This window comes from Microcebus murinus, chromosome 2 (genome assembly GCF_040939455.1).
Source record: "Microcebus murinus isolate Inina chromosome 2, M.murinus_Inina_mat1.0, whole genome shotgun sequence".
Taxonomy (NCBI): domain Eukaryota; kingdom Metazoa; phylum Chordata; class Mammalia; order Primates; family Cheirogaleidae; genus Microcebus; species Microcebus murinus.
The window spans coordinates 108606137-108622295 of NC_134105.1; the positions used below are offsets into that span (position 1 = coordinate 108606137).

The following is a 16159-nucleotide window of genomic DNA, read 5'->3' on the forward strand; positions in this document are numbered from 1 at the left end:
TCTCAGTTGAGGATCATTGCACTCAACTCCCTGTTTAAAACATCAAAGGCATCACTAGGTTTTTGGTGACCTTTTATTTTTTGCATCCACGAAGGAGGAGAGTTTAAAAGTTGTTATATACAGTTATTGATGATCTGCCCATGTCGTACTTAAAATATCATGGCTGTTTAAGACAATTATATTTAATAAAGCTGGTTGCAGTTTTATAACATCGATGATTAAGGAAAGGAGAGCAATGCTGATAACTGGAAGCTGTGGGAAAAGAGAGAGAGGTGGTGACAAACTTATCACTGGCCCCAGAGGTGGTTTTGATTATTTGTAGATGGAAGAGGAACTTGAATACATGTGTAGACCAGAGAAGAGTCAACAGAGAAGACAGAGCTGAAAATAAGGAAAATTAAGGGGATAATTAGTGGGACACATTTTTTAAAGAGACAATACCAGTGGTCCCCGTTGCACCAGTGGACCAGGTGCACAGCACCAGGGATACCTCTTTCACTAAGATTGGGTGACAATACATGCAGGTCTACATGTTGGGGACCACATCTGATATTACCTTGGCACATGGAACACAGGGCTTAGTTATCTGCCATAAGATGGAGTAGAGCCAGTGCCACCGGGGCCAGCAGAAAACGGTGATGGTTGAAATGGCCATTCTGGGGAACTGGAAAGAGAGCTAACCAAGAAGGTGGCAGTAAGGATGTTTGTGGCCCAGCTGAAGTTGGAGCCTATGAATCAAGCACCAGTCCATCTAGTGATGAGTTCCCCAGTAGAACACAGCGTGCTAGAGGGAGCTCACAGCAACCCTTCCCCACTGGGGCTCTGGCAGTTTACTCTAAGGACACATCACGTCAGCCCCACTATGGCAGTGCCTTCACAGACAAAGTACAAAGTGAGCCTGAATCGAGGCAAACATGCCATTGGTCTTTCCTTCCATGTGCCATCTGGGCCTTAGCGCTCTTTCTTAGAAGATGCCCTACCCCACAGGACTTGGTTGCCTTTCCCTTCTTGGCTCACTCTTTACTTTCCTTCTGTTCAGATTGGATAAGGCCTCCAGTCTATTCTGGCCATCTGATCACCACTTGTCTATTTACGTACGTAAATGGATATTTATGCTACTCATGTTTATTCTGGTCACTCTTTTCTGTAACTGAAAGGACAAATATGGTTTTATGTCTTATCCTACTTATGAACATACTTGAAGCATAGAAAAGTCCAGAATACACTGGAGAATAATCAGCTCGTGGATGTGGCCAGATGTGATAATGCCTTTTCCCAGGCATGGGAGTTAAATTATCCCTGGGAATCGGCTCTACGAGAGTATTCTTTGAGTACATTCCTTCATACTTGGAGAACACAAAAACCATTCAGAATCAATTTATTCACAAGGTCCAGCCCATTGCATGTGCCTGAATTAAAAATGGGACAATACATTAGCATTGCTTGCATGCATGCATCTGACAACCTTCTGAGATCTGGAAGTCAGACATACAGTCTAACACCATTTACAACATTTTCTATGGGGAAATGTGTTCTGAATGCCAAACAATCAATGTGACCCAAGCTGCTTAGGAGGTTTTGAAAGACCTTAGAGAGGATAAAACTGGCTTGTCCCGTGGGAGCTAAAGCCACACTCCAGGAGATTATGTAGTAGGTGGGACGAGGAGGCAGTGAGGGAGGCCCAGATGTGAGTGCTGTGTACTGTCAGCACCCCAGATAACCGTTCCAAACTCAATGGCACCTTCTTCAGTGCTGCCAAGAACTCTTTCGCTTTTCCGGGTCAGCTCCCCTCCCCTCCCCTCAGAATCAGTTACAGGCCTTCACACACCCCCTCAGGCAGCCCATCACAGCTCATCTCCTTTTCTAAGCTGATGACCTTGCCTACTTCACAGATATGACCGAGGCATCAATCATAAAATCAGTCGACTGCCTGTCCTGCAGAAAAATAGGTCTATGTAGGCCACCGTAACCTTGCTTCCATCCATTTCAGAAAAAAAGTAATGTCTGTCAATGGTGGTAGCCATAAGGAGGTTTAGCTCACTCTCATTTTTCAAAAGAAACAAAACCCTTCTTGAGTCTATTGTCCTTCTCTCCTTTCTGTAGAAATCTGATTCTTTGAAAGAAGAAGAGTCTGCAATCACTGTTTCTGTCCCCTCATCTCCCATTCAGGACAGACAGGCAGCTCTGCCTTCCCAGAGCCACCAAAACTATGACCTGGTGTCAAATCCAATGGCCATTTTTAGCCCTCCTCTTCCTGGGCTTCCCCTCAGCATTTGACCCATTTATCATTCCTCCCGTAGCACTTTATGTTCTCTTGTTATCCATGACACCACTCCTATTTTCTTTTTTTTTTTTTTCCAGCCCTAGTAAAAGTTTTGTTTAATTCTACGATGCCATCATAGTGAACAACCTTAACTTTTATGCTACATAATTATATTCAAAGCTTTATGTACTTTTGTTTATAATTACACAGTAATTATAAATGTTTAGTACCAAACTGATGACAAACACTATTTTGTTGAAAAGATTTTGCATTTAAAAGGAAAAATCTGTAAAACCCAAGGCACTAGGCCATGAACCAATATCAGACTTTTACAGGAAAACAATTTATATTGGGGGAAAAAAAAAAAAAGCTAATGGGATCTCATTTCAAAACACAGCATACTTGAATTAATTCAATCTGAAAACAATACCGTAACTCAAAATCTTCAAGACAGAAAACAAAACAGTACATTTATATATATATATATATATCTTTTAAAATTTTTTTCATAATTGAAGTTCCTCTTTATATTTACAAAAATGAAATCAGGAAATACTGAAAGCAGCAGGATTCTTCTTCTTTTTTCTTTTTCTTTTAATAACCAATTCCAGTAGCCTAAATAGAATTTTTTTTTCTTTTGGTAGAATTGCATTCTTAAAGTTATGATTGGAATATTAATATAGTATCTATGGAAAAAGCCTTCTAGTTAATTTCAAAATCATGTAAATAAAAAGTTTTAATATGTCATTGTTCTGTAAAATCATTTCCACATTTGCATAAAATGTACTGCTATTCTGAAGTACATTCATCTGTTAATACCAACCCCAGACCTTAGAGAGTACCTGGATATGCCAGCAAAATCTATTCCTATTAAGGACCACAGTCATCCAACATATGAAGCATTACATTTTTGACCTGCCTTACGGAAATGTTTAAGAAAGCAATAAACCCTTCTTCACATGTCAGTAAGTGAACAGTGAAATGAGCATTTTCAGCATGAAAGCAGTTCATGGGTCTTGTAATGAAAAAAATACATACAAGATTACATTCTGCTTTGATGAGAAAACTGAGCTAATTTGAGTGAAACAAAAACACTAAAGAGACTAAATAATTTACAAAAATAGAAGCCAGATTAGTATTTTGCATCAAGTGTACGCTTGTTTGAAAATCTTTGCTCCTGAAGTAAATATTTGGCAACCACAGTGATTAGCAGTTAAAGCAATTTCAACAAAATAAGAAGTCATCAAAAATGGACTATTTGTCTGAAAGAGCAGTACCTATATTATAAAGATTGAACTTCATGGCTCATCACAACCATTTTCAAAATTTAATTCCTACTATCTTCTTATAAATTAAGAGAATTTCATTGTTTTCCATAGTGCGATGACCACAAAAAAAGTAAAAACAAAAAATAAACCCTCATGCCTAAATTTAGAATACTGTATTGTGTAGCAATCAAAACATTCAAAACAAATAAAATAGTTTAACTTATTCGACAGGCAAAAAGCATTTTAAAAGCATAATGAAATCCAATTATGTAGTGCATAATGTAGACAGGAGTGGAATCTATCATTATGCAGATATTTTCTAAATAAAAGCTCCCTGTAGGACAACTATATATAAATATGGGTAAGCGTAGACTAGTTCTATGGAATCTTTTTGAAATTGAGAGTCTGAAACACAATACATTTTTCAGGTAGGCACCAAGTTACCCTAAATTTTCTTCATGTTGGTTATTTTGACATTTTTTTTCCATCGGATACTCTACTCATGTCAACAATACATGTGATTTGCCAAGAAAAAAAATTCCCGCCAAACCAAAACACCATTCCAGATCTGGTATACTTAAATATATCACTCTCATTGGAAGTGCTATCAGCATAGTCTTTGCAACTAGCCCAAAGCATATATTTAAGAAGTTTTTATAAATTGTTTGTGATGTTCACATGTTTAATTCTTATGCCAACTGTTTTCTGATGAAGACAGCATTGTGCTTTATGCAAGAATGGAAACCTCAAAATAATCACCATAAAGCTTCTAAGACTTATGGGAGAATAAACTAGGATGGTCCACAGATATAAGATGAAATCCACAATGTTGGAATTATAAATGTTTAGAGCGGCCCAGACTAGAAGACAAGCCCAAACCACCATTAGAAGAATGAAATACGATATGGTCCAAGATGTAGCCTTAAAGTTTTGTCTCAACCCTCAGTCTGAATTGTGAGGATTGATCTTCAGTTCAGTCCAGCCAGCAGAAATTGACTGTGCAATTTTCCATTGTATTTATTGTACAGACTATGTACATTCTAGAAGGTTCCTTTAGTGCTACACTGTTGTACTTTTTGTCCCAGCAATTTGAGGGCGTGCAAATTCCACAAAGTCATCAATAAGAACAGGCCATGCTCCTTCTTCATCATAATTAGACATGTCATCTGCAATCATTGTACTGAAGTCTAAGAGAAGATTCCAAGTATCTTTCGGTATTGATCGTTTATGATGTTCCAACAAAAATTTATTCCATAAGTCTAAGAATTTAAATCTTCCATTAAGCACTAAATTCCAGTAGGCAATGGCCATTTCTAGATCTAATCCTTTTTAGGTCCTGGATTCTTTGCAAAATTAAAAGTAAACTGGTAAAAATCCTTAAATCGTCCTGGTTCTTTCAATTCTTGTTCCATCTTGGGTATCTGGGCCTTTAGTTTTTCTATGCTGTCACATCCTAATTCTGTCATTCCGTCCATGAACTCCTGTGTGGAGAACTCACACTGTGTTGCCGCCCTGAATTTCCATGCAATGATCAACACACTAATACTGGCTGGATCGAGTGCCAGGTCATCCCAGAATTGTTGTATACCATCTATTCCAATTTTATTTTCATCTTGAGGATCTTTGTATCTATTGTATAGTTGTTCTAACTTCTTCCTGTCCAATGATCCTTTTACACTCTCTCGTATATAAAGTTCAGGATTTTGGAAAAAATTATCTGTTGCAACATCTAACTTCCAGTCATTTTGAGACAGACAACTTACTGCTGTTTTTTCACTAGATTGTGTGAAGATCATAAACGGACGAACTTTATCCTTCTGCGATGATTTCAACTTGTTCTTGTTGGTGTCCTCCAGGCCTCTCCCCTCCTCCTCCGGCTCCGCAGCGAATGGACGGCGGCGGCGGCGGCTCCTGTCACGGGCTTGCCGGGCTCCCGCTCATGCGCAGTGCGGGGCTGCCCCGCGCGGCCCGAGGAGGCAGCCCCGGGCCTCGGGGAGGCGGAGGGACGGAGGCGTCCCGCGCGGGGCTTCCCCGGGCGCAGGGTCCCCGGGCGGGGGACCACTCCTATTTTCTTTCTCCTGCTCTGATTCTATTTCTTGTGTTCATTCTTTTTTATTGGTATTCCCCCAAATCGTGTTTTTTGTCCTTTTCTCTTCTCATACGTGATCCCTAAATGGTTTACTGGTTTCTCTGTGGCTTAATCTACACCGTATCATGTTATTCATGAGGGAATTTTTCTAATATCAAGAAGAGAAAGGTGATATATAGATATAGATATGCACGCACATGCACATACATAAATATAAGCAATTGACCTTATATGTCTAAATATGCACCGAATCTATCTATTAATATTTCATTCAGCTATTGCCTTAACAACTACAGCTTCACAAGGGTGGCATATTCTTGGTACATCTGAGAATGTTGGGTTTTTCTTTCCCCTTGTATGAAATAACAACTAGAAATGGCTATAGATTCTTGGGTCATAATCTATGCCCTCTCTAACCCTATCAATATTATTTTCTGACTCTTTGGAGACATAAAATGAAACTTCCAGTCCTGGCCTTGCTGGTGCTGCTCCCTTACCCAGCTCTCTGACTGCAGGGCTCACCACCACTCACCTCCTGGACGTAGCACTCCCTCCCAGGAAAGTGAGCCTAGAGGCTGTCCTCATTTACCTTCACTCCTGGACAATTCTATCTCTCTAACAGCAAGCTGACCCAAAGATGGCTCCCTTCCACGTCACCAACACTTGTCCAGGTTTCCACTTATTTCATATTTCCGTGGTCTCTTCCATGGAAATAAGGAGGCGGTTGGTTAGATGCAGGACTCACATTACTAGCTACTATTTGACTTAAAAACTTGTATTTGCACTTTAAATTAAATATTTGTGTCTCCCCAAATTCATAGGTTGAAATCCTAACTCCCAAGGTAATGACACTAGGAGACCACTGGGGAGTCATGAGGGTGGAGCCTTCATGCATGAGATCAGTGCCCTTATTAAAGAGCACTAATAGAAAAGAAAGCTTCTTCCTCACCCTTTCTACTATATGAGAACACAGTGAGAAGATGTCATCTACGAGCCAGGAAGCAGGGCTCACCAGACACTGAATCTGATGGTGCCTTGATCTTGGACTTCCCAGGCTCCAGAACTGTATGAAATAAATGTCTGTTGTTTTTAAGTCACCCAGTCTATGGTATTTTGTTATAGCAACCAGATGAACTAAGACACCCTATTTCTGCCTTTTCTTTCAATTCAGTTAATTTTTGTGGAGAGAGTATTTTACCAACCCTTTTAAAGATCCTGAGTTGTAAAGAATTGAACCTCATCTAAAGAGAGGTCTGGCTTTTGCCCTTGGCTTCTAGGAGGTAATCTCTAAACCCTTGGAATGCCATGCCCAATAGGAATGTCTTTGTTTGTCGGGGAGCCTTGTACTCGCCAGATGGTAACACTATTCTCTGGTCACCCTTCACCACCTCCAATATTTGAGCAGAACTGTTTATAACTCTGACTATGCTGTTACATTCTGAGGAAGTAAATTCCTTGCATGTTCCAGTAAAAATAACATCTCCCTTTTGCGTTGGTCTTCAACATCATGCCTTAAAACTTAGTTCTTGCAGCAGTTTGTACCCTACTTCAGACTACTTCAGACCACTTTGCATGATTTTCTAAACACAATTTTCTGTCTTACAGACATTACTGTATCAGTTGACAAACAAAATACATTGTTCAAGATAAGATGGCATACTTTTACAGGTGAGCAGCACACCAGGGATACAGCACACTCATTGAGAACAACTACTCTGTTAGAGGCACAGAGTATTCTTCACCTTCAGTCCTCACTGGAGGACTTGGAATGAGAAATGTGGATCACAGAGCAGATGTAACTTAAAGAAGGATCAGAAAGAGGGACAATAATAGCTAGAGGTGTACAGGGAATGAGCATACACAGAGGAGGGGAAAAATCAGGAAGTAAGGGCATGTGTAAGAGGAGAACTTGCAAAAAAACATAAAATAGGTAATGGAGCAGGGTAATGGGAGTGTTTTAAGATTACACTGGCTGTTGTACTTGTTGAGTCCTTTCTGACAGTCCATTCCACCTAGCAATGTCCAGGAGGTCATGTGCTTCCCATCCCTGGAGGAATTCAAGTAGAACAAGACAGCCACTTGGAGGGGATGTTGTGGATAAGATTTGTGTCTCTTCTAAGACTGAATTTTTCTATATTCACTAATATTCCTGCATGGTTTTTTCCCATGAGGGTCCACTGCAGTGGACTGCATTCGCTTGCCTGATTTAGCTGTGGAGTCACTTCTGTCTGTTAGTCACTGCAGGTCAGGGGCACATAACAGGAGGTTCTCTGAGCAAGCTTTCCATTCCTAGTAATAATTCAATATCATTTTCAGCTTAATGTGCTAACATAGCCTGTCTTTTTATATCATAATATAGTCTTTTATATCAAAGCCACCCTTAATTTCCACACAATAGCCCCCAAACTGCTTTGTAAATCTATTTATACCAATTTACACAGCTACTAAGCAACTGAGAAAATGTTGAGTCTCTACCAAGCTCCCCCCTGCCTCTCTTCCAGAAATGTTTATATTATGTGGAGTCTACAATGGGTGGTGTGGGCGTCATGGAAGCAGGACAAGGTGCAGCAGGCATCTTGGTATCTGTCACCCCCCCCCCACCTTCGCTAAGCCTGGCATGTGGCACACACACACCTGAGTCAGCAAAGGGAAGCAAGTAGACACGGTATGTGAGATAAAGTGTCTATAAAGGGGCTGTGTCCCACCTGAGGGTCCAGGTGGCTTGTCTGCAGTGGGAGAAAGCTGGAACATCAGCACTGAAGACAAAGGGCAAGAGGAGAGATGGTCCAGGCACGTGGCTCACCAACGTTCCTCACTGAAGACTACGACTGGGACTTCATCTATTTATCCCTAGCATCTAACCCAAGGCCTGGCCCGTTATAAGTTATCAGAAACTGTTTTAAATGAATTAATTAAAATAATAGCTAACGTTTACTGAAGACTTACTAGGAGGTAGCTCCTTATGCTATTTTAACATGGGCTATCTCACTCAATACTTAACAATCTTGTGGATTAGGAACTATGGTTCTCCCCATTTCCCAAAGGAGAAAACTGAGACATAGAGCATTAAAGTCAACATGCCCAAGGCCAAAGAAGGAGTGAGGGACTGAACCAGGACTCAAGTGTGGGCAGTGTGGCTGAAGCGTTCACACGCTTACCCACGTATCAGGCAACACTGCCAGAGCGAGAGGGGGAGGGGCAGGGAGTCAGCTGCTAAGTCAGGGACTGGAGCCGAGGGGAGCAGTGAGCAGGAGGGCTGTGTGTGAGGAACGAGGAGAACAGACGGTCCTTGTTATATGGATTGACAGTGAGCACACTGGACACTTCTTCAGCACTCCTGCCTTCTTTATGCCCATCTTCTCAAAGGGGTTGAACAAAGACATTTCAGAAAAGGCTTGTTTTCTCCTCCAACCAAATATGAAATGATCATATGTTAAAGCAGGAAAGATGGAGGTTAGACCCAAAGAAAAACCATGTTCTGTAATACTGTAGTAGTGGAAGATCAGCAGGGAGGGAGGCTGGGATCAGCCTTGTCTTCAGAGACCCTACTTTCCAGTAGGGTCCGGGTTGGTGGCTTCTGGGTTGCCGGTTTTCAGGGTTGGTGGCTTCTGCTGTGCAGGCATAAGGCCTGGGATACCTGAGGCTCCTCTGCTCTTTTTTCCTCTGCCCTATTTTTCTCGTTTCAGAAGCTACAAAACTGAGCAAGGACCAGCCCTGAGCTCTGGATGCATAGGTCAATTCCCGAATCCAAGGAAAGCTCCAGAGTGCAACACAGGACAGCTATGGCAGGACCGTCTCCTCCCACAGCCACTTCCCATGCAGCATAGTCACTGCAATATTTCTCTTCAGAGTCACAAAGTGCTTTCCCATCCTTTCTACAGTTTTGCCCCAACAACCCCTGAGGTGGACAATAGAAGGCAGTTTTATTATAATTTCATAGATAAAGAGTCTTGCAGTAGCAGACCCTACAGTAGAACTGCTCTGTGCTCTACAAGCCACCCGGACTCTACTCATCTCAGAACTCTCTCTCTCTGCAAGGTAATTGCTGCTTTATGTGTGCCTCTCCCCCAACAGAGCATGGGAATTTTTTTTTGAAGGTAAACAAATGTTTTTCAATTGCATTTTCAACACATGACACATAGAGACCCTAGTACATAGCAGACCCTCAATACCTGTGTCCAGTGAGTAAATGGGTGTCCTGAGCAATAAAAATTGGGTACTTATGAATGATATCCAAGATTTCCTTCTATCCATTTGGAGAAGAAAATGGAGAACGTAGGAGGGTGAGATTTCTCAGGCCCTCGGGACCTGTGACATCTTCTGTTAGATTGGTATGGGAGCAGAGCAGAATGTGGGGGAAATTCAGAAACTGACCCCACAAAGTGGACTAAGCCCCTCTTCTGATGCTCTTTATATTTTAGGGAAAGGGAAAAAAAATAACAAAGCAGGGTAAGGGAATAGAGAGTAAAGACCAGGGACATTTTATAGAGGAGTGTCTCTGTTAGGCGGCACTGACTAGGTCCTAAGGAAGAGATAGTCATGTAGATATCAGGGGGAAGGACTCTTCTCTAATGCAAAGGCCTTGAGGTGAACTTGTGCTTGGGATAGTGAAGAATAGTGAGATGGTTAGTGTGATGGATGTGGAACAGGCCAGGGGAAAGAGATAGGAGATGACATCAGAAAGGTAACCAAGAACCATTAGGTAGAGCCTAGGAGGGTCAGGGAAGGACTTTACATTTTGTTCTATGTGGTATGGGAGACAGTGGATGACACAAGGGGCATTAATAACCAAAAGGGGGCTCCAGGGTTTCAGTCCAGGGCTCTCTGCCGTAGTACTTGATATGGATCTTTGGGTGTTTGGGGTCAGCATCTGGGGCGAGGTCACACAAGGCACTGTCCTTGACACAGGGCAGGGGTAACCACCCTTCCCAGAGCTCCCTTCCCCAAAGGACATGCCACGTGATTGGTGGAGCCCAGAGCGAGTGATGGAGCGCTGAAAATGGAATGCACAGCAGATGTGAGAGCTCTCCCATGATTCTTCACCTCGGCTCACTCTAACGTGACTTGCAGAAACCGGGGACAGTTTCAGGAAAGCACAGTTGCAGACTCATAGCCTGCTGACCTGGACAGAATATGACGATCGGCACAGTGGGCAGGAGGGGAACCAAAGCTCATAGAAGACAAGACCTCCGGCGCCAGGCTAGGGTTTCGGCATGCGCCTCCACAGCCGGGAGTGTGGGCTCTGCGGCTGTGGCGCCGAAAGCCACCGAGGCAGGACAAGGTAGCACTTTAGCTGCTACCTTGAGCACTTTAGCACTCAAGCCTGTAGCTGGTTTCTATGACGCCGCAAGCATTAAGTGATGAAAGTTATGTGCATTCCCAGGGACGTTTTAGCACTAATATAAGTATTTCAGAGTGAATTGGAGGAAGTATTCAAGATGTCCAAGAATTTGGTTAAATAACAAGTGGAATACATTAGTGAGTAAGGTATCCAAATGTCCCTGTGTTGTTTTTTTTTTAGCTTAAACTTTTAACTTCTCTACTTTATTTTTTTAATGGCATGCTTACTTAAGAAAGATTTTAGGTGATAATTGAGTGCAAAAGCATATCTATAACAAGGTAACTGCTATGCTTGCTATATGATCAATTTGGCATAGCATACTCTAATTATAGATGTTTGTTTTTTTTAAAAAAAAACAAGTAACTGTTGTAATGCTATTATTAAAACTACATTAGTTGTAACAGTACTGAAATAATGGTTTAAATAAGCAACAGCAGTCTCAATGTGAGATGACACAAATTCCCCTCCCCTCCACCCCCATCCCCACATAAAAACATTCTATTCTTTGTAATTTTCTCTCTATCCTGTGGATTTTCTGAATTTCCCCCACATTCTGCTCTGCCCCGACACCAATCTCACAGAAGATGTCACAGGCCCCGAGGGCCTGAGAAATCTCACCCTCCTATGTTCTCAATTTTCTTCTCCAAATGGAAAGAAGGAAATCTTGGATATCATTCATAAGTACTCAATTTTTATTGCTCAGGACACCCATTTACTCGTTGGACACAGGTATTGAGGGTCTGCTATGTACTAGGCACTGTTGTACTTACTAGGGATAGGGCAGGGAACAAAGTGGACTAAGCCCCTGCTCTGATGCTCCTTAGATTTTAGGGAAAGGGAAAAAAATAACAAAGCAGGGTAAGGGAATAGAGAGTAAAGACCAGGGGCATTTTATAGAGGAGTGTCTCTGTTAGGCGGCACTGACTAGGTCCTAAGGAAGAGATAGTCATGTAGATATCAGGGGGAAGGACTCTTCTCTAATGCAAAGGCCTTAAGGTGAACTTGTGCTTGGGGTGTTGAAGAATAGTGAGATGGTTAGTGTGATGGGTGTGGAACAGGCCAGGGGAAAGAGATAGGAGATGACATCAGAAAGGTAACCAAGAACCATTAGGTAGGGCCTAGGAGGCCCAGGGAAGGACTTTGCATTTTGTTCTATGTGGTATGGGAGACAGCTGGCAAGCAGAGAAATAACACCATCTGATTCATGTGTTAAAAGCATCACTTTAGCTGTCTGTGAAGAATAGGGAGGACAAAGGTAGAAGCAAGGAAATTAGTTAGGTGACTGTTGCAATAGGGCAGGTGAGAGGTGGTGGTGGCGAATGTAATGAAAGATGGTAGGGTTCTGAGTATTCTTTCCAAGGCAGAGCCAATAGAATTTGCTGATGGATGGATATGAGGTAGGGTAGAAAGGAGTCAAGGATAATTATAATTTTCTAGCCTAAAAACTGAATGATTAGAGATACAATTTACTGAGATGAAAAAGTCAGGTGGAGCAGGAAGTAGAGGATAAGGAAGCAAAAGTTTGATTTGGCACACGGGAAGTTTTATTTTTTTATTTTTTTGAGAGGGTCTCACTCTGTTGGTGGGCTAAAGTGCCATGGTGTCAGCCCATCTGGATACCTGTTGGAAGTATCCAGATGGAGATGCTGAGTAGGTGGCTGGATATACAAAGCTTGAATTCAGGAAAGAGTCAGAGTCAGAAATACAATGGGGTATGTCAAACAAAGAGAGACTGAATGAGATCACTTAAAGAATTGGTGTAAAGAAATGGGTGAGTCTAAGAACTGAACCCAGAGACATTTCAGTATGTGTAGGTGGATGGGAGAGATTTGCAGTACCAAGCAGGGGAGAATGAAAAGCTTTGGGAAGGAGAAAACCAAGCAAGTGGAGTCCCATGGACCATAGTGTCTCAAGAAAGGGGGAATAATTAACTACCAAATGTTGCTGATAAAATTTTACTTTACAAACCCAGCTACTGTCTTTTTTTTTTTTTTTCAGCATAGGTTTCTTTTTCAGTTCCTCTCTAGATGTTTCTTGGTGGGGTGCCCCTGGGTTTTTTACTATTCCCATTTTAGTCCATTCAATCCCCTTCCTGTATCATGATAGTTTTCCTCCATACCTTCCCAGAAGCCTTAGCTTGGTCATTTTCAGGAACAAGGAAAACTATGACATGAAACACAGACATGAAATTGTTTGAATGAGGATAAAACATCTGCTCCAAAATCACCTCTAGGTCAGTTTCTACAGAAAAGCTCCTGTCTATTCTCATTCTGTTACTCAAGAATTTCAGGAATCAAAATTACAACATTTTAAAACTACTGTTTTGGCCGGGTGTGGTGGCTCACGCCTGTAATCCTAGCACTATGGGAGGCCGAGGCGGGAGGATGGTTTGAGCTCAGGAGTTCAAGACCAACCTGAGCAAGAGCAAGACCCTGTCTCTACTAAAAATAGAAAGAAATTACCTGGTCAACTGAAAAAATGTATAGAAAAAAACAGCTGGGCATGTTGGTGCATGCCTTTAGTCCCAGGTACTCAGGAGGCTGAGGCAGAAGGATTGCTTGAGCCCAGGAGTTTGAGGTTGCTGTGAGCTAGGCTGACGCCTCGGCACTCTAGCCCAGGCAACAGAGTAAGACTCTGTCTCAAAAATAAATAAATTAATTAATTAATTAAAATAAAACTACTGTTTCTACTATTGCCACATTTGTACTAGAATGGTATACAAATGAGTGATACTTCATAATGGAAAATCACTGGGTTTGAAGTCACAGTATTTGGGTTCCTGTCTTGGCTCTCTTAAGATGCTGTATAACCTTGGGGAAAACATCTCTCTGGCTCTTAATTGAACTGGCTCAAATTAGTAAACAAGTTGTCAACCTGTGATCCAAGTAATAAAAACATCTAATATACAATTACGGTTGTCAGCTAGAATCCTTGCTCATTCTCTGCTTAGTTCTCATAGTTTGTTTGCAGATTCCTTTGGATTTTTTATGTTCACCATGATATGATCTGAAAATAATAATTTATCTCTCCTTTTATAATTCACATACACCTTATATACTTTTCTTGTCTCATTGCTTTGGTTATGACACTAATTCACTAATTAATGAATACTATCAGTGACTGGAGAAATTTTTGTCCTATTCCTGATGTAGACAGTATTGCTTCTAAAGGTTCAGCATTATGTATAATGTTTGCTGTAGTTTCCTACAAATTTGTAAAGTTATGAGTGTGTATTGAATTTTATAAAGTTTTTACCATATCTTCTAAGGTGATCATATGTCATGTTGCATTAAATCAACGTGATGAATTACATGGATAAATTTTTATAATATTGGCACATTCTCACATTCCTGGGATAAGTGCCATTTGGTCATGGTGTGTTTTTAATACACTGATGGTTTTGATTTGCTAATGTTTCATTTAGTATCTTTGCAACTATCTTCATATGTGATACTGGTCTATAACTTTCTTTTTCTATGTTTGCCTGATTTTGGTATCAAAGTTCCTGTGGACACATAGGCCCTTCCTTCTTATGTGCTGTGGGTTTCTGCACCATTTTTCATTCACAGAATGACTAAAAAGGAGAAGGAAATCTATTATATTTTTTCATATTTTTATTCTTTCCATTGTTATTTTTTCATTCCTAAAGTTCCAAGTTTCTTCTTTTATTATTTCTTTCTGTTTTAAGATTTTTCTTTAGCCATTCTTTCAAGATAAGACTGCTGGTAACAAATTCTCTTAATTTTCCTTCACCTGAGAATATCTTGATTTTACCTTTATTCCTGGGTATAGAATTCTAGGCTGACAGTTATTTTCTCTTAGCTTGGAAAAGTATCATGACGCTCTTTCTGCCCTCTATGAGAAATCAGTAGTCATTCAAATTGTTTTCCCCTGTAGGCAATGTGTCATTTTTCTGTAGCTATTTTCAAGATTTTTCTCTGTCTTTAGTTTGCAGAAGTTTGGTTATAAATATGTCTCGGTGTGAATTTCTTTGGGTTTCTCTGGTAGGGGTCAGGAGAAATTTGCCTTTTCCCCCAAAAGTCTGCTGAAAGATCAACTCACACTTAAGGCAGATTAATAAAAGAAAAGTTTATTTACCATGCACATGAGGAGAATCACAGAATGATTACTCAACATTCCAATGAAGTTCAGATATTTTTACAGATGCCTTTTAAAGGGGTGGGGATGAGAAGTATAGGTAATTCTATTTAGGGGTGATAAACATTTGCTAGGGAGGATGAATGGATGGGAGAAAAAGATTGACTTGTAAATTAATCTGTAAGACAGGAATTATGTTTTAAATGACTCAGGATACGTCAGGTTGAATTCTGCAATATATTTAGATAACAGGGAGAGGAAGGGAAGTAAATTGACCCCTTTGACCATTTGATCAATTCAGTTGATTTATGCAGATAGAAAGACTCTTCTAAGGGCCTGTCAATCCCTGTCAAGAGCCACTGCACCCAGCCCTTATTTGCATTATTTTCATAGTGATTTCTTATTAGTTATTTGGATATCCTTTTTTATGTAGTGTCTATTTGAGTTTCTTGATCACTGAGTTGTCTGCCTAATTCTTATTGATTTGTAGGACTTCTTTTTATATTTTAGATAGAAGACCCTTAAGGGACATATGCATTCCAAATGCCTTCTTTCACTCCATGGCCTTTTTTTGCTCATAATGGTTTCTTGTGATTAAAACAAGTTCTTGAGTCCACTTGCTCAAGACTTCTTGGTCGTGGCTCCGAGCCATGGTCCTCAAATTTGGCTTAGAGTAAACCTCTTTAAATTACTTTACAAAGTTTGGCTTCTTTTCTGTTGCAAAGGTTGGCACCCAGACGTGAGGCTCAGAGAAGACTCAGAACACCCAAAGGAGTAGCCCAAACTCGGCACCAGGTACCATCATGGCCCTCTGACTCCGAACTTTTCCTTGGGCAGAACTGGTAAGTCCTTCTGAGCTCCGGACCTCCCGTTTTTTGGTTGGTGGTCCCGGTTTATTCTGAGTTGCTTCTTTCCTAGGTATTTGTTGCTTGGGATCCTAATTGGGATTTGGAGGTGCATTCTAAAGGGTCTTCTCCATTGCCCTTTCATCCTAAAATTAATCTCAATTGGCTTTTTTTGTAAAAGAGGAAACTGAACTGTCTTGTTTGTAGATAAATGAGAGACTGAGTTCTTCAGCCCTGAAGAGAAAGGGCATTTTC

At 41.0% G+C, this 16159-nt stretch overlaps 1 pseudogene; it reads right to left on the reverse strand.

Moving 5' to 3' along the window:
* Positions 1-4344: 4344 nt before the first annotated feature.
* Positions 4345-5427, reverse strand: LOC105862715 (DCN1-like protein 1 pseudogene; annotated as a pseudogene).
* Positions 5428-16159: the final 10732 nt, after the last annotated feature.